The 14,506-nt window shown below is 45.2% G+C and overlaps 1 protein-coding gene across 3 annotated transcripts in view; it reads left to right on the forward strand.

The window, feature by feature from the left end:
• The window catches only part of DAB2IP (DAB2 interacting protein), a 204,240-nt gene that overhangs the window by 12,925 nt on the left and 176,809 nt on the right, over positions 1 to 14,506 (forward strand). The window lies entirely within an intron of this gene.

Genomic DNA, 14,506 nt, shown 5'->3' on the forward strand with positions numbered 1-14,506 from the left:
AGATCTTATCAATGCTTATCGATATCTAAAGGGTGGGGGTAAGAGGATGGGGCCAGAATCTTTTCAGTGGTGTCTAGTGACAGAACAAGGCACAAGAAGTACAAAGTAGAACCCCAGGGGTTCCACCTAAACATGATGAAAACATTTTTCACTTTGAGGGTGCCAGAGCCCTGCAGCAGGCCACCAAAAGAGGTTGTGGAGTCTCCTTTTCTGAAGAGATTCTGAACCCCTCTGGGCAAACCTGCTGTAGGCAAACCTGCTTTAGCAGGGGGGTTGGACTTGGTGATCTGCAGAGGTCCTTTCCAACCCCTATCATGCTGGGATTCTGGGATTTTGTGATTATTTCCTTGAAGATGAAGAATTGTCATTTTCAGTATAGAAATGAGTACTTTCATGCTAAAGTGGCAACTCTGACAGCACAGCACTATTGTGCATTTACAGCTTCATTTCAGGAACCCACATAGACTTCCTTTCTTCTCTCCACCACAATTCTCTTGCCTGACTCAGTTGCCAGACTTTGGCTGTTCAGTCTCACTTAAATCACAAAGAATGTGGCTCCCTCTGCCATACTTGGTGCCTGGAGTCTAAATCAGTACATTGTTAGCGAACTTCAGCTTAAGACAAATCTGACCTACCTAGAATATAGGCTCCCAGTTTGCAGACGTGAACCACAGTGATGAGGCACTACCATTAAAGTACTTTGCATGTATCTGTGCTAGCTATTTCTGTTGCCTTTTATATAATCTAATATTCCTTTGCCAAGGAGTAAAATGTAATAGGAACTATTTTTGTGTGCTTGGGAGTATTTTTGCTGGCTCTGAGCGCCTCTGAATAGATGCCGCCTCCTGCTATGAGGTCATTGCTTGTGGTGCTTGCCAGTAGAATACAAAAATTTCAATAATCAAGATAAAATCAAGATAAGTCAACAAAGGCAAGAGAAAAAAAATGGCTATCTTGCTTCCATTTAGGTCAGATGAAGCATAGAAGCCAGTGTTTTAAACACAAGAGAAGCATTAATGGAGAGATGACTTCAGAGAAACTGGGACAGTCTAGAGGCAAGCACAGTAGACCAGAGAATTCCTGGTTTGTGTTTCAGGCTATGTGAAACCATTTTGCAGAGCAGCTGTGAAAGTGAAAATCAGCAAAAGTAGGTTTGATTTTGAATTTCCCCACGGACAGTTTGAAAGTCCTTCTTTCTTTCAAGGTATCTCTGACCTCTTCTACTGTGAGCAATACGTAATGACTGGAACAAGGACTGGAAATGAGCAGCTTCTCCTTTCTCCAGTCTTGGGAATTTACTCTTGAAAAAATGCAGCCAGAGCTGTGTGGCAACTATGGAAAGGGCTTTTGAATGACCAGGATCAGATTTTCTACAGAATGAATTATTTCTCAGAGAAAATTCAGCTAATTTCATCTTTCTACATCTTTTCTTTTTAATTCTAACTTATCTTTTGAGACAGTGTTTCTTTATGAACTTCCAATGTCTTACTCTTTGACTGTTATAGTGTCTAAAGCAATGCTATTCCTACTACCAGCAACAAAACTGCAGTGTGATTGGTACTGCATAAAGAAAATCAGACAATGGGGATTTCTCCTCCAATTTATCAACCCAGCACTTCATTCCTTGGAGTTAATGCTTTTAAACAGTTAACTGCTACATTGAAATCAAACTTGGTCGAAACCTGAGTGGTTTTTGTATGGTTTTCCTGGTAATTTGCAAAAGTATACACTGCATTGTGCTGTAGACTGAGATTTAATTCCAAACCCTTTTCTGTGCTACCTGCTGCCCTTCTGTACTCACCCTGCTGCTGCTGCCGTGGTTGGCATTGTGCGAAGCGGTGGCTGTTGCCTAACCTCTAGCACTGCGTGGGTGTTGTGCCAAGAGAAGCTATAGAAGAATAACCACAAACCTACATTAGTGATCCTCCCAGCCATGAGCTGAACTTAGGCTGCAGGGCCCTTCTTTCTAGGGTTCTCATTACTAGGGACTGTCACTAAACAAACTGCTGTGATAACTCTGTGCCACAGCCCTTCAGCAGGCTGAGGGTGAGGCTGGGAGAGCCACAGGTACTTCAGTAGAGGCTGCAGGTTAAACCTGAAGTGCACTATAGAATCACAGAATGCCAGGTTGAAAGGGACCCTATGGATCATCTGGTCCAACCTTCTAGGTAATACTGTAGTTTAAATGAGATGGCTCAGCACCCTGTCAAGCTGAGTCTAGCATATCAAGCTGTTAAATTTTAAAGATCTTGCTTAAGGATGAGATTCCTTAATATTTCAAATAATAAATAATTGTGGATAGCATGTGCACAACCCACACTACTTTAGCCATAAATATTTATATACCAAATAATAAAAGAAGCAGCCCAACATAATATTCCAAAATGCCTATTTCCAGCCTTTCCTGCTGAAGTCCCATACAGCATCCTGAGCTTCTGATCCTGACCTCAGCAACTCCAAGGCAGGACAAGAACCTCCCTTGTTTCAAGATTGTAATTTTTAATTAAGCAGCATGGAATTGAAGGCAAAGAGTATTCCCAGTTGAATTGAGTCTGGTACTTAACTTCATTCTGCAGTCACATGTCTGACAGAACTAAGATAAAATGGTTTATGGTCTGTGTAGAGAAACTCAATCTCCAGAATAAAGTTAAGGTTTGAAAATAGCTACCTTGACAAGAGGAGTGTTTGAAGAGAGTAATATTTGAATTGCTTTTAATACCTTTGACTGAAACAAGAGGATGTGGTTTAGATTAGGACAGCTACATTTTTCAAACTGCTGTTCACGAAATGGCTGCTGGGTACATCTGCAGGTTATAGATTTCCTTAGAAGAATTTCCTGACAGTAGTAATTGAAGAAATTGTGATAATTGTTAATAGGATTATAAAGAAATGGAGAATACTGATTGCAAATGCAAGCCAATGCTCTTAATACAGTTCATGTGGGTGAATTTGGGGGGGGGGGAGTAAGAGAGAACAAGTCTGTTCTTGGAAAAGAAATTCTTACAGAAAGGTTCATATCTTCATATGGATGGTTTTCTCAAATGTCTTTTGATTTTAGCCACACTGCTTTATCTCTAAAAGCAAAGTGTGTGTGTGTGTGTGTCCCCCAACCCCTTACAGTGCTCAGAAGAAGTGCTGATGTCAGAAGATGACATGAACTTTCCTCCTGAGAGTGCTGAATAATTTTGTAGCTGTGGAAAATGTGGAATTGTAGGATGTTCCAACAGCCAGATTTTCAGAGCAGTGAAAAAGACTTTTTTAATGAGTGGAATGAAAAGATTCCAGAAGAAAGAACAGGTTAACAGCTTGTTGGCCTGTCTATCACTCTGTCATGCTCAAACAGAGAAGATCTCCTGCAGTGTTAAGAGCAAACCCCTTCAGGTTTTCAAGCCCAAGGGTAGCCGACTGCCTGGCTTTGAGCGAGCTACCAGTGTTCAGGGCTGGAGCAGTTTCCTTAAGGGAATACCTAACAAGATCTGTTAAAGTCTTGAGCTTTGTGACAGCAGGGTTTTTCTTGCTTTGTAAAAAGTCATCAGTGCAAATAGGTCATTCCTGTTCTCAAAGACATTTACAAATTAACACAAAAGACCTTCTCCTCTTGTACTTCAAGTCTAAATTCAATGTAGAGTAGGAAAAAATAAAGTTGTTTTGAGCTTTGTCCAGCATTCTGTCAATACTGTCACAGTCCAAGAGAGAATCAGACAGCTTGTCTCATAATTGTGTTTTCCATTTATGTATTTTGGGGATGGGAAGAGAAATGGCATCCAGTACTGAACTGTTACTGAATTCCAGTAGCACATTTTAGTATTTGTGGGCAAGAAGGTGAAAAAGGCTTTTGTCAGACACTACTACCTAGAAGTATTGATATCTAGGTGCCTGCCCCCACTTTCCCCTTTCCAGGCTCTTCTGATACTCCAACCTGGTCAGCTTTGTCATCACTGACCCTTGCCCCTCCTGACTGCCACTTAGCCCTGTCTGTAGAGTTGTTCTGATGTCATTGCACTGTCCTAGTCACTGTTATTCTGGCTTTCAGTGGTAGCTTTTAATTCAAGTCAAATTTAATTCCCTTCTGTTCAAGTTCTATTTCTCTCAGATTTCTGGTTTACTTGAGGGATTTCTGCAGGCAGACACCTGTGGCTGGAAAAAATAAAAATAAAAATCTGTGAACAGATGCCTTAACAGCTTTGCATCCTAAATAGGCTTGAAGCCAAGACGTTAAGGCATGCCTGCAGAGGCATGGACACAGGCTGTAAGTACAAGGCATCCCCTTTTGGAAAGATCTCCTTTTGCTTTGGTCAGGTTTTATAACTATTGGTAAATTGGCATGGGTACAGGCAGCAGTGATTTGTCTGATACTGCCTGAGAATTTTCCAAATACAAGTATGTCCTAAGGATGTGGATAAGCTCCTCTTGGCTTCCTATGGGCGTCTTGCTGGCTGATTCTTGATCTCAGGCATTTGGTGCATCTAAAAGTGAAATGAAGACATTTTTTAAGCTCCTCCTCCCAGCATTCTGTGGACAGCTGATCAGATTCCTGTCCAGCTCTCACTGCATTTGCTCTCTCAGACCCTGCTTTTATGTGCAGTGGAGTAGAACTGATTTTGTGGTAGTGTAAGCAGGAGGAGAATCAAAGCCTCTGGGTTCTTCATTTCATTTCATTTCCGTCTGCCCAGTAACTGCTCCAAGATGTTAACCTCAAATACAACAAAAAGGATAAATAAACCCAATGAACACTAATGACCAAAACTGTCTCTATGAGTAACACTCTTCAGCTGCAAGATGACCCAAAACTCATTATACAAGGTAATTCCAGCTCCTTCCTCTGCTGCCTCCAGGTTCACTGCCACTGAGGAGCAGCTGGAGGAGAATCGCTCTGGCACACAGGTGCAAATGCTGATGCCCATCTCAGCAGTTACACCTCTGTGAGGAACAGCTGTATGGCTGGTTTGTGCCAGATTTATGGGGTTTGTTCTTTTCCCTCCCTGTGGTCGAAATACAAAAGGTAAAGAGTGGAGGAAGAATAAAGGAGTGCTGAGCTTTGTTCAGTATTCAGTCTTGAGCATAACTGTCCTACAAACCATCGATCTGGAAGGTACGTCGAAAAGGCCTTTTGTGCACACTGCTCAGGAATAGCCCTGTGCAGTGACCAGGCTTAGAAGCAGTTGTGAAATTGCAGGACTTAAGTAATTAATTTCTGCTATCTCTATGCATATATGGGAAATAACCCAGTTAAGTTCAATTTTTAAATCTTAACCTCTTGGCCTAAACCCTTCCCTCTTCTTGTGTGTGCATGTTGTAGGGACTGAATCATTTGTCATACATAATAGGTGCTGAAATCCTTGGTTTGCCTGCTTTTCATTCACCTCCTCTTTGATGACAGGAGTCATGAACTTGATGGGAATGAATTACTGTTGTGACTGAGTCTTGACACTGATTAACCTGCTAAATGCAACACTGTCTAGAAAAACAAAACTGGGCAAAATTATGCCAATGGCTATGAAGCCCGTTGTTAATCTGGGGTTTTATATGCAGTACTCATCTGTTTTTTCTTAAACCTGGAACCTTCCTCCTCTGATGAAGGGAAGCAGTCTCCCATCAGCTCTTTGGAAAGGTGTCACTATTTCATGTAGCATTACAAGAAAGGAGACTGAATCTCTTTAATTTACTATCCTTAACCAGGATGATATGCTGGAGCATGTCCAGAGAAGAGCAACAAAGCTGGTGAAGGGTCCAAGAACAAGTCTTATGAGGAGCAGCTGAGGGAACTGGGATAGTTTATTCTGGAGCAGAGGATGCTGAGGGGATACCTCATTGCTCTCTACATCTCCCTGAAAGGTAGTTGTAGTGAGATGGAGGTTGGTATCAGTTGATAAAACAAGAGGAAATGGCCTGAAATTGTGCCAGGGGAGGTTTATTTTGATATTAGAAACAATTTCTTTACTGAAAAAGTCATCAGGCATTGCAAGAGGCTGCTTAGGGAAGTGGTGGAGTCAATGTCTCTGGAGGGGATTGAGAAATGTGTAGACATGGCATCTGGGCACATGGTTTAATGGCCATAGTGGCCATTAGGTTGACAGTTGGACTCAATGATCTTAGAGGTCTTTTCCAACCAAAACAATTCTATGATTGTATGACTAGGACAAGGGGCTGTTTACAAGGGGAAGCAGAACTGTTCTGTCCTCCCTGAAGTACATCTTCATATAAAGTACGTTCCTTGGTGAGCCAGCAACTGACACTTGTATTTTTCCTAGTATTTTTTACATTACAATGCTGTTCAACTAAAGGAAGAAAGCTTCTCAGAACATGCTCTGATTTCTTCAAAGGGAAAGAGCTGACTTAAAACGTTTGAGGAAGAACAGCCCATGAGTTTACTTGACATAGTTGGGGGTGAAGACCTTATGTGTTGTAAACCTACCAATGTTACAGAAATTTGTAAATTACCAAATTCTATACTCTCTACTGCATCAATGTTTGGAAAACATTGATGCTTCATCAGTTGAGTCTTGGTGCCCAGCATCATGTTCATTGCAAATGGATCCCACATCAAGAAATGCTCTTAAATATTTTAAGCTAATTATATATGTACATATTTTGGTGTGGGATAGAGATTAAATATAAATCAAAAACCAACACAAACATATTCCCCACTGGACTATAATTAGCTTCCTCCTACTGCAAAAAACCCTTGTATCCCACTAGATGTAACATATGGATATTTTGAAAACTCTGTTAATGTTTAAGTGCTCATCTCTTACAGATGCTTTGGATATGTTCTCTGGAGGCCTGGACAAGGAATGTTGCTTTCATCTGCCCTGATTTCTAATAAATCCATCCCTAATTTTCATCTAGTGAATGGGTAGATCTGTACTTTAAGATAAAAGATACCAATTTTCTGTTTCTGATCTTCCCATGTTTCAGGGAGCACTGAAAACTATCAGCCCTCCACTAGCTGTTTCTTCTTTTACTGCCTGGAAATTTTCTTGGGAGATTTTATCTTGTTCTGTGAATTGCTCGATGCATTTAGTGTAGTTTCTGCTTGCCAGACTTCTTACTAAGTAGAGCTGGTTTCAATAAATCATTGTAGCTCTGGAAAGTCTAGAGTTCCAGTTGTGGCAGTTCAGAAGAGGGAGGGGGAAACAGGAATTTGAGAGCTTTGCCAGCTTGTTAAAGAGCAAAGGTAATTCTTAGGAGAAGAGTTTGAACACGGAGGTGTGTCTGTGACAAGAGAAGATTGTGGCAATCATTCTCTTACAGGTTGGATTAATATTTCATCTGTAGAGGTGGAATAAAGTCTTCTGGTTGACAATAGCAGAAAGTTAGTAGATTCAACTTAATCTGCCAAGTGTCTTCCTCAATGTTACAACATGCAGTATACCATTTTTCCAGACATGGAGAAGCAGTGATGTGTCTGAAGGAAGTTAGTCCAGAGAGACTGGGGCAAGTTGCACAGTGTTTGCCTCAGCTGATCACTGCCTTGCTTTCCTGAGCACCAAACCAGCACCAAACCTTTGCTCAACACTCCAGCCTTGCAAACTGTTCAGCTGGAATCTGGACACAAAGTTGCTGGATGAGACTCAGCTCCCAAATATAAGCAGCAAGGGATGCATGATCATTTCCTCCAAACCCAACATATGTGCATTCCTTTGAGTAAAAAAACTGAACAGGGGAGGGAGGAGAGCTGTATGTATTAGAAAGGAGCTGCTGAAAAAAGTCATGTGGAAGAAAGACTTTCACAGGATGTGGAAAAAGGGAGAGTCCCGTTCTGGGTTCCCCAGTTCAAGAGGGACAGGGATATACTAGTGAGTGTCCATCTGGAAAAAGAGAACACTGAGAGCAGATCTTAACATTTACAAATATCTGAAAGGTGGGTATCAAGAAGAAGGTGCCAGACCCTTTTCAACGGTGTCCTGGGATTGGTCAAGGAATAAGGGATACAAACTGGAACACAGAAGTTTCACCACAACATAAGGAAAAACTTCTTTATTGTTATGTGACAGAGCACTGCAACAGGCTGTCCAGGGAGGCTGTGGGCTCTCCTTCTCTAGAGACTTTCAAGACCAGTCTGGATGCATTTGTGTTTGACCTGCCCTAGATGATCCTGCTTTCACAGTGGGGTTGGACTTGATAATGTTCAGAGGTCCCTTCCAACCCCTAGATTCTCTGATTCCATCATAATCTGTTGCTGGGCAAATGGGGCGTCCTTGGAGCTTGGCAGGCACCAGGTCCTGGTTTCTCCAGCTCTTGGGTACCCTTCTACTTTTGCCAGTAGAGTGGCTTCTTGTTTGGAGGTGAACAAGAAGGGGCCCACCAGCAGAGCACTGGCTGCCCTGTCTGGAAGCGGAGGGCCTGGGCACATCTTCTAAGTCCTCCTGCAGTTCTTCCGGCTTCCTCTATGTGGGAATGGGGCCTGAGGGCTAATGCCAAGGCCTCCATCAAGGGCAGCTGAAGACTTTCTGGTTTGCTGCTGTTCTTTAGATCTTTCTGGGCTGCGATAGGTGGCCAGGCTGAGGGCTGGAACCCACTCTGAGAGGCAGTAGGGCTGGAGGCAGCTGCGCATCTCCCCTCCCAGTCCTCAGCAGCTCTGGTGTCACCCAGGCTCTTCCACTGCGGGGCAGCCTTGTTGCTCTCAAGCACAGGGTGGACAGAATGGACATCATTTTGTCTGCTAATGCCAGAGGATGGCCCTCCAAGATTCACCCCAGCGCTGGTTGCAGCCAGTGCTCCAAAGTCCACAGCAGGGCTTGGTTGCCATGGAAGAAGGAAACCCAGAGATCAGGGTATAGGCCACACACAGGAGACCTGGACAACAGCCCCAGGGCTGCTGGCAGGGAGGCTGAGTGTCCAGGAGCTTCTCCTGCCTGGTGAATGACAACTCTGATGACACTACAGGCGGTGTCACAATGTGCTCCTCAGTCTTTGTCCTTCCGCACCAAGTACAAGATGAAGGCCACCCTCCTCTAGGTCTCCGCTCTCTGCATGATGCACAAACAGCAGAACTGATGGAGGCATGGCATTACATCTTGGCCTCCTCCCAGCTCTCCAGGCATATTGGACAGTGACCCTCCAGCTTTGTGGCCATGCTGTTCACTGGCTTCTGTGGGCCTGGGGGATGTGGAGGTGACGAGCTGCTCCCTGTCACTGCTGCAGCAGTGGGTGTTGCACTAGAATGAGAAGAGAGGCCATGGTCAAGGACTGGCCTGGGAAAGGGTGGAGGAACTGCCTTGGTCCCTCAAGAAGGAAACCCTCCCATCTCCCCAGGGTGAGGTGCCTCCTCTCAGCTCACCTCAGCTGTTGGGAGTGCTCTCCCTGGGTACCCCAGCTGCCTGACCCCAGCAGGGCCAGGCATGATCCAACTTGTCTGACGTGACGGTCTCCTGGTCTCCTTGGAGGCCACCAGGTGCCCCAGATGCTGCCTGGTCTTGGTTTCCCCTCCTGGGGGAAGCTCTGGGGCACTTTCACGCTGGCCGGTGGGATGGCCTCTTGCTCGCTGGTGGCTGAGCCTCAGGGCTGCCGGCCCTCCTCTTCCGGGCTTGCCGGCCCCCCCCAGGGGAGCGCTGGCTGCCCTGGCCGGAGGTGGAGGGCCTGGGCACAGCCTCCTCCAGGTCCTGATGGTGTTCCTGCTCCCCACAGGTGGAAACGGGAGCAGATGGGGAGCTGGCAGGACCTTCACTAAGGGCAGCTGCTGAGGTGCTGGGAACAGCAGTGCCCCCTTGGGTGGCACTGGGGGTTGGGGCAGCTGCACGTCCTCCCTCCTGCTCCTCAGCAGCTCTGGGGTCACCTAGGCCCACCCGCTGCAGGGCTGCCTCGCCGCACTCGTCCTCGATCGTTTCGAGCAGCTGGCAGACAAAGGGTCTTGTTTGTCCGCCCAGGGTGGGCAGCAGCAGCTGGATGAGGGCTTCTTTGTCTGGGCCAGAGACACACAGGGTGCACAGGATGGACACCCGTGTGTCTGCCAGGCGACGCCCCGCCAAGATCCGCCCCAGCGCTGGTCCCAGCCACAGCTCCACAGACCGGAGCAGATCTTGGTGCCCTCGGAAGAGGGATGCCCAGCGATGAGGGTAGAGGCCACCGATGGGAGCCCTGGGCAGCAGCCCCAGAGCTCGTGGCAGGGAAGCTGGGTGTTGAGGAGCTTCCTCTGCCCGGGGGACAATGACTGACGGTGTTACAGCATGCTCCTCGAAGTCATCGTCCCGCCGCACCAAGTGCACGACAGATGTTATTGCCCTCTTGCAGAGGGGGCACTCGGGCTTGCTCTCAGCCCACTGCATGATGCACAGGTAGCAGAACTGATGGAGGCATGGCACCACAAAGCTGGCATCCTCCCAGCTGTCCAGGCATATTGGACAGTGGTCCTCCAGCTCTCTGGCCATGCTCTCTCTCCTGGCTGCAGTGGGCTGCGGGGAGCAGGGGGTGACAAGCTGCTCCCCGTCACTGCTGGAGCAGTGGGTGTTGCACTAGAAAGAGAAGAGAAACCATGGTCACAGGCCTGCCTTGGGAAAAGGTGGAAGAAATACCCTGGTCCCTCAAGAAGGAAACCCTCCCATCTCCCCAGTGTGGGGTGGTCTCCTCTCAGTTCACCTCTGCTGTTTTGAGTGCACTCCTTGATTGCCCTGGCTGCCTGAAGGTGGCAGGGCTGGGGATGACTCTTCAATGGCTCTGCCACAGGAGACGCAAGGAGACAGAGGAGAGACACGTGAGAAACTCCACAAACCAGCCCCAAAACTTCGCTCAGCACTCAGTCTGGAAACGAAGTGACTGGATAAGGCTTGGTGCCCAATTGCAGACAGCGAGGGATGCATGGTCATAATCTGTCACTAGTTGACATCATAGTCTGTCACCTGGGGATGTAACAACAGGCTTGTCCCACCAGCGCTGTGGCCCTGGCGCACATTTGGGTCCATCTCCCTGTCTCTTGTGCTGTGCTTGGCATGGGTGATTCATGCCAGTCACCAGGGCCTCAGCCATTTCTTTCCAGAGCCCCATCAGGCCACTGTGGTTGTGGTAAATGTCTCCAGGCACATATAGTGAGGGAGCTCACTGGAGAACACTTTCTGGCTCTCTTGGAGGCTGTAGGCTGTGATAGTCCAGAACAATTTCCCACACCATTTCTCTGTAGCCAGCATTTTAGATTCATCTTAGGGGGTCAGTTACAGAAGAGGTGCCCCAGTTGTATATTAACCCCTTTTATACCATGCTTGTACTTTGGGTACTGGATTTTTAATGGTTAATGCAACTATACTAAAAAGGGAAAATGCCTTGCTTCTGCACCTCAGCTCCCCATCTTTCTCAAGTTTAAGCATTCATGAGACAGGCTTGAAAGAATCACCCCGCTTACAGAATTAGCTCTGCAGGAACAGACAGAAATCACAGAGGTTCAGCTGTTCAAAATCGGCCTTGATTTTCCTCAAAGCATCTCATAAACTACTTGATTTGACAGTTGGACTTGATGATCTTAGAGGTCTTTGCCAACAGAAAAAAAAGCCTAAGAGTCCAAAATTCCCACCCATAGGTTTATCTCTCTGTTTCCCATGGATTCAGACTAGCAGACAGCACATTTATTTCACTGACAGATTGATCCATGTGATCCGATGCCCAGTATCTTTTAAGGTTTGAAGTAGCGATCTTTAGTACAAAACTGCCTTCCTTGCTGTTACTGCTTTGTAGTGCATGGGGACTGACCTACTATATATTCCTTTAAGATGTTTATTTCTTAGGCTAAATGAGCATCAGCCCATGTGAAAATTGAGTCTGGCTTGAAACTTACTTTTGCAAATGCTAGTTTATGAAGTGTGATGACAAAATTGTTTTGCGAAGTGCCCTGTCCAGGTTAAGCTTGGGCATACTTATTTATTTCCCTCCCCCCTTTTTTTTTTAATTGCTACTTGCTATCATAAGCCTTACAATGCTTTGATAACAGCCATCAAATTTTACAGCTATCACTATAATCTCACTGCTGTCAACCATCTGCATCACTCCTCATGTTCTATAGAAACTGAAGGGAAAACAAATACAGAGTGAATTTTAGACAGCACATCACTCCTGTTAATGGAGTTTTGTGTGCCAAGTATCATCACTGTGTAATGTCTGTGCAAATAATCTCATGGAAACCAGAAAGAATCGACATACAAGTGGATTCCTTAATGGTTTCAAGCCCTCAGGGCTGTGTTACAGGTATCAGGGGTGGCTGCAAGATGTTTGAATTATATAAAAGCCTGGACACTTAGTGTTGTAACTTCTGGCTGGAAGATTTTCACTTCATGGAATCTGAATATGACATTTTCTGAACAAAGCTATCAGGTGAACAATCTACAAGTAGTTCTTGGTTATAGACCTGATGTATACACATGGTGATGTGCTGTCAGCAGTAAAGGTATTGAAGAGCACCCTCCAAATGGCAGAGTGACAAAATCTTACTTTGATTCAAGAGAAACCTGGGCAGAAAAGGTGGAGAAGCACTCCCCTGTCAAAGTGGTTAATCAGCATTTGTATTAGGCTGTGATACTTCAGCTCTGAGCCTAAAAGAGGCAAGACTGTGCAAAGACAGATGGAGAAAAGCAATCACCCAGATAACAGGGCAGTCTGTGTCCTGCAGCCTAATCCTGTCTACATGGTGTTTTGTTTTGTGGCTTTAGAGAAGTCATTTACTACTCCTTTCTCTTCATCATCCATCCGTAAATAGAAGTTGCCAGATGTCACAGCTAATGCAGGATTTCCTGTACTTCACCTTCCAGTCCTGTGATTTATTTAAAACCATGTGGAATTATTACTTCTCTTGTGCCTCCCTTACACTTCAGTACAGAACATGAGTTTAAGCATGGGAGATAACCCCACAGCCAGCTGCCTCTTTTGCTATGCTCTCATGACTTATTTTGGCTTCTTAGCAGTGACCTCTGGGTAGTGCAAGCAGTGGTAAGGGAAGGTCCAGTGCTGTAGGACAGGTGGAAATACAGCTTCTAGAGTTAAACATCTGTCAACTCTCCAACAGAACAGGACAACATACCTGCTGTGCAAGATCTTCACTCATGAGTGTTAGTCAGATGTTCTGCTTTTACATAGCAGATGTTGTAGGAAGAACCACTGTGGAAGGGTTGAGAGAGGGCCTAGCTCTCCCTCCCCTGTGAAAGTGTTCACAGGACAACACTTTCTGGCTCTCTTGGAGGCTGTAGGCTGTGACAGTCCCGAACAATTTCCCACATCATTTCTCTATAGCCAGTGTTTTAGATTCATCTTTGGGGGTCAGTTACAGAAGAGGTGCCCCAGTTGTATATTTTATTTTATAAAAACTCCACAATAAAAGATGGTTTAAGACAGTGTAATGGTAAAATGTCAGAGAGAGAGGGACTGATTCCAGGATGGGGCTGTCATCTTGAGCGCAGAATTACGGTCACGTCATTTAGGCTTCATTTGAGCAGTCAGGATTGGTTCTTGAGGTGATGTCTCCATGCAGTGAAGCCTTTCAGCATTATATTTAATCAGTGTGGAGTGGTGAAAGGGGTCCCACTATAAAAGGACACGTTTTAAGTTTCCTGATCATAGTGCTTTAACCTTTATATTACTGACATGCAACAACAGGTAACTTAGAATTTAAAAGGAGTGTTCACTGAAATGCTGTACTTTTATATCTCCCCAATTTTTGCTTCATAGGAAATCCACAATGACACAATAAACCCTTCTTCATTTTCTTAATGTTCCACTGATTAGCATAATTTATAGCCAGTGCTTGTGGATGAGGTTACAGTACCCAGGTGACTGCAAAAAGGTCTGCAGAGCTCAGCTTTACAAATATTATTCTGAACCTATCTTTGTTAAAGTAATTTATGTCACAGGAGTCAGTGCCGTGCAGACCTCTTCAGAGGGGAAGACCACACACTGTGTAATCTTTGGAGCCAATCCTCAGCTTGGCTTTGCTTTTCTTAGCAAAAGAATTAACTCTGTGATTATAAAATTTAGCTAATGCTTTACCTCTGCAGCAGGAATCTTCTCACATGAGATTCTTCAGCCCACGCTCTAAATCATACCTTCATTATCTGTCATGCTTTGCCTCAGAGATCTGGAAAACTGACTTTAGAGTAGCTTGGCAGACCAAATATGTTCTTACCTAGTGAGGTATGGCAGGAAAATACTGATAGGTAGATAAAGCACCTTTCAGACTGTCTCAGACAATTAGGGAAAAAACCACATCTAAACCTTCTTCTTTGCATAATTGTTTTTATCCACAGCTGGTGAGGCACTTGAGCAAGTGAAACAGAGGCATTCTCTTAGCAGACAAAGCAGTGGGTAAAGGTCAGCAAGGTTAATGCAGTCACCCATAGCCATACAGCTTATTTGTCAGAGACACAGGTAAGATCTCGAGGCTCCTGGTCCTCTGGTCAGGCCCATCTCTAAGTCCACGACTGTGTACTGCTCGTGTTGCCACTGGCCAGGCTAGAAAATTCATCCTGCTGAGAAAAGCCCTGAGATCAGCATGCAGCTGTTTGGCTGCTGAATGGGTCTTGTGCTTGTTGGA

The sequence above is a fragment of the Dryobates pubescens genome, chromosome 29, assembly GCF_014839835.1.
Source record: "Dryobates pubescens isolate bDryPub1 chromosome 29, bDryPub1.pri, whole genome shotgun sequence".
In the NCBI taxonomy this organism is placed as follows: Eukaryota; Metazoa; Chordata; class Aves; order Piciformes; family Picidae; genus Dryobates; species Dryobates pubescens.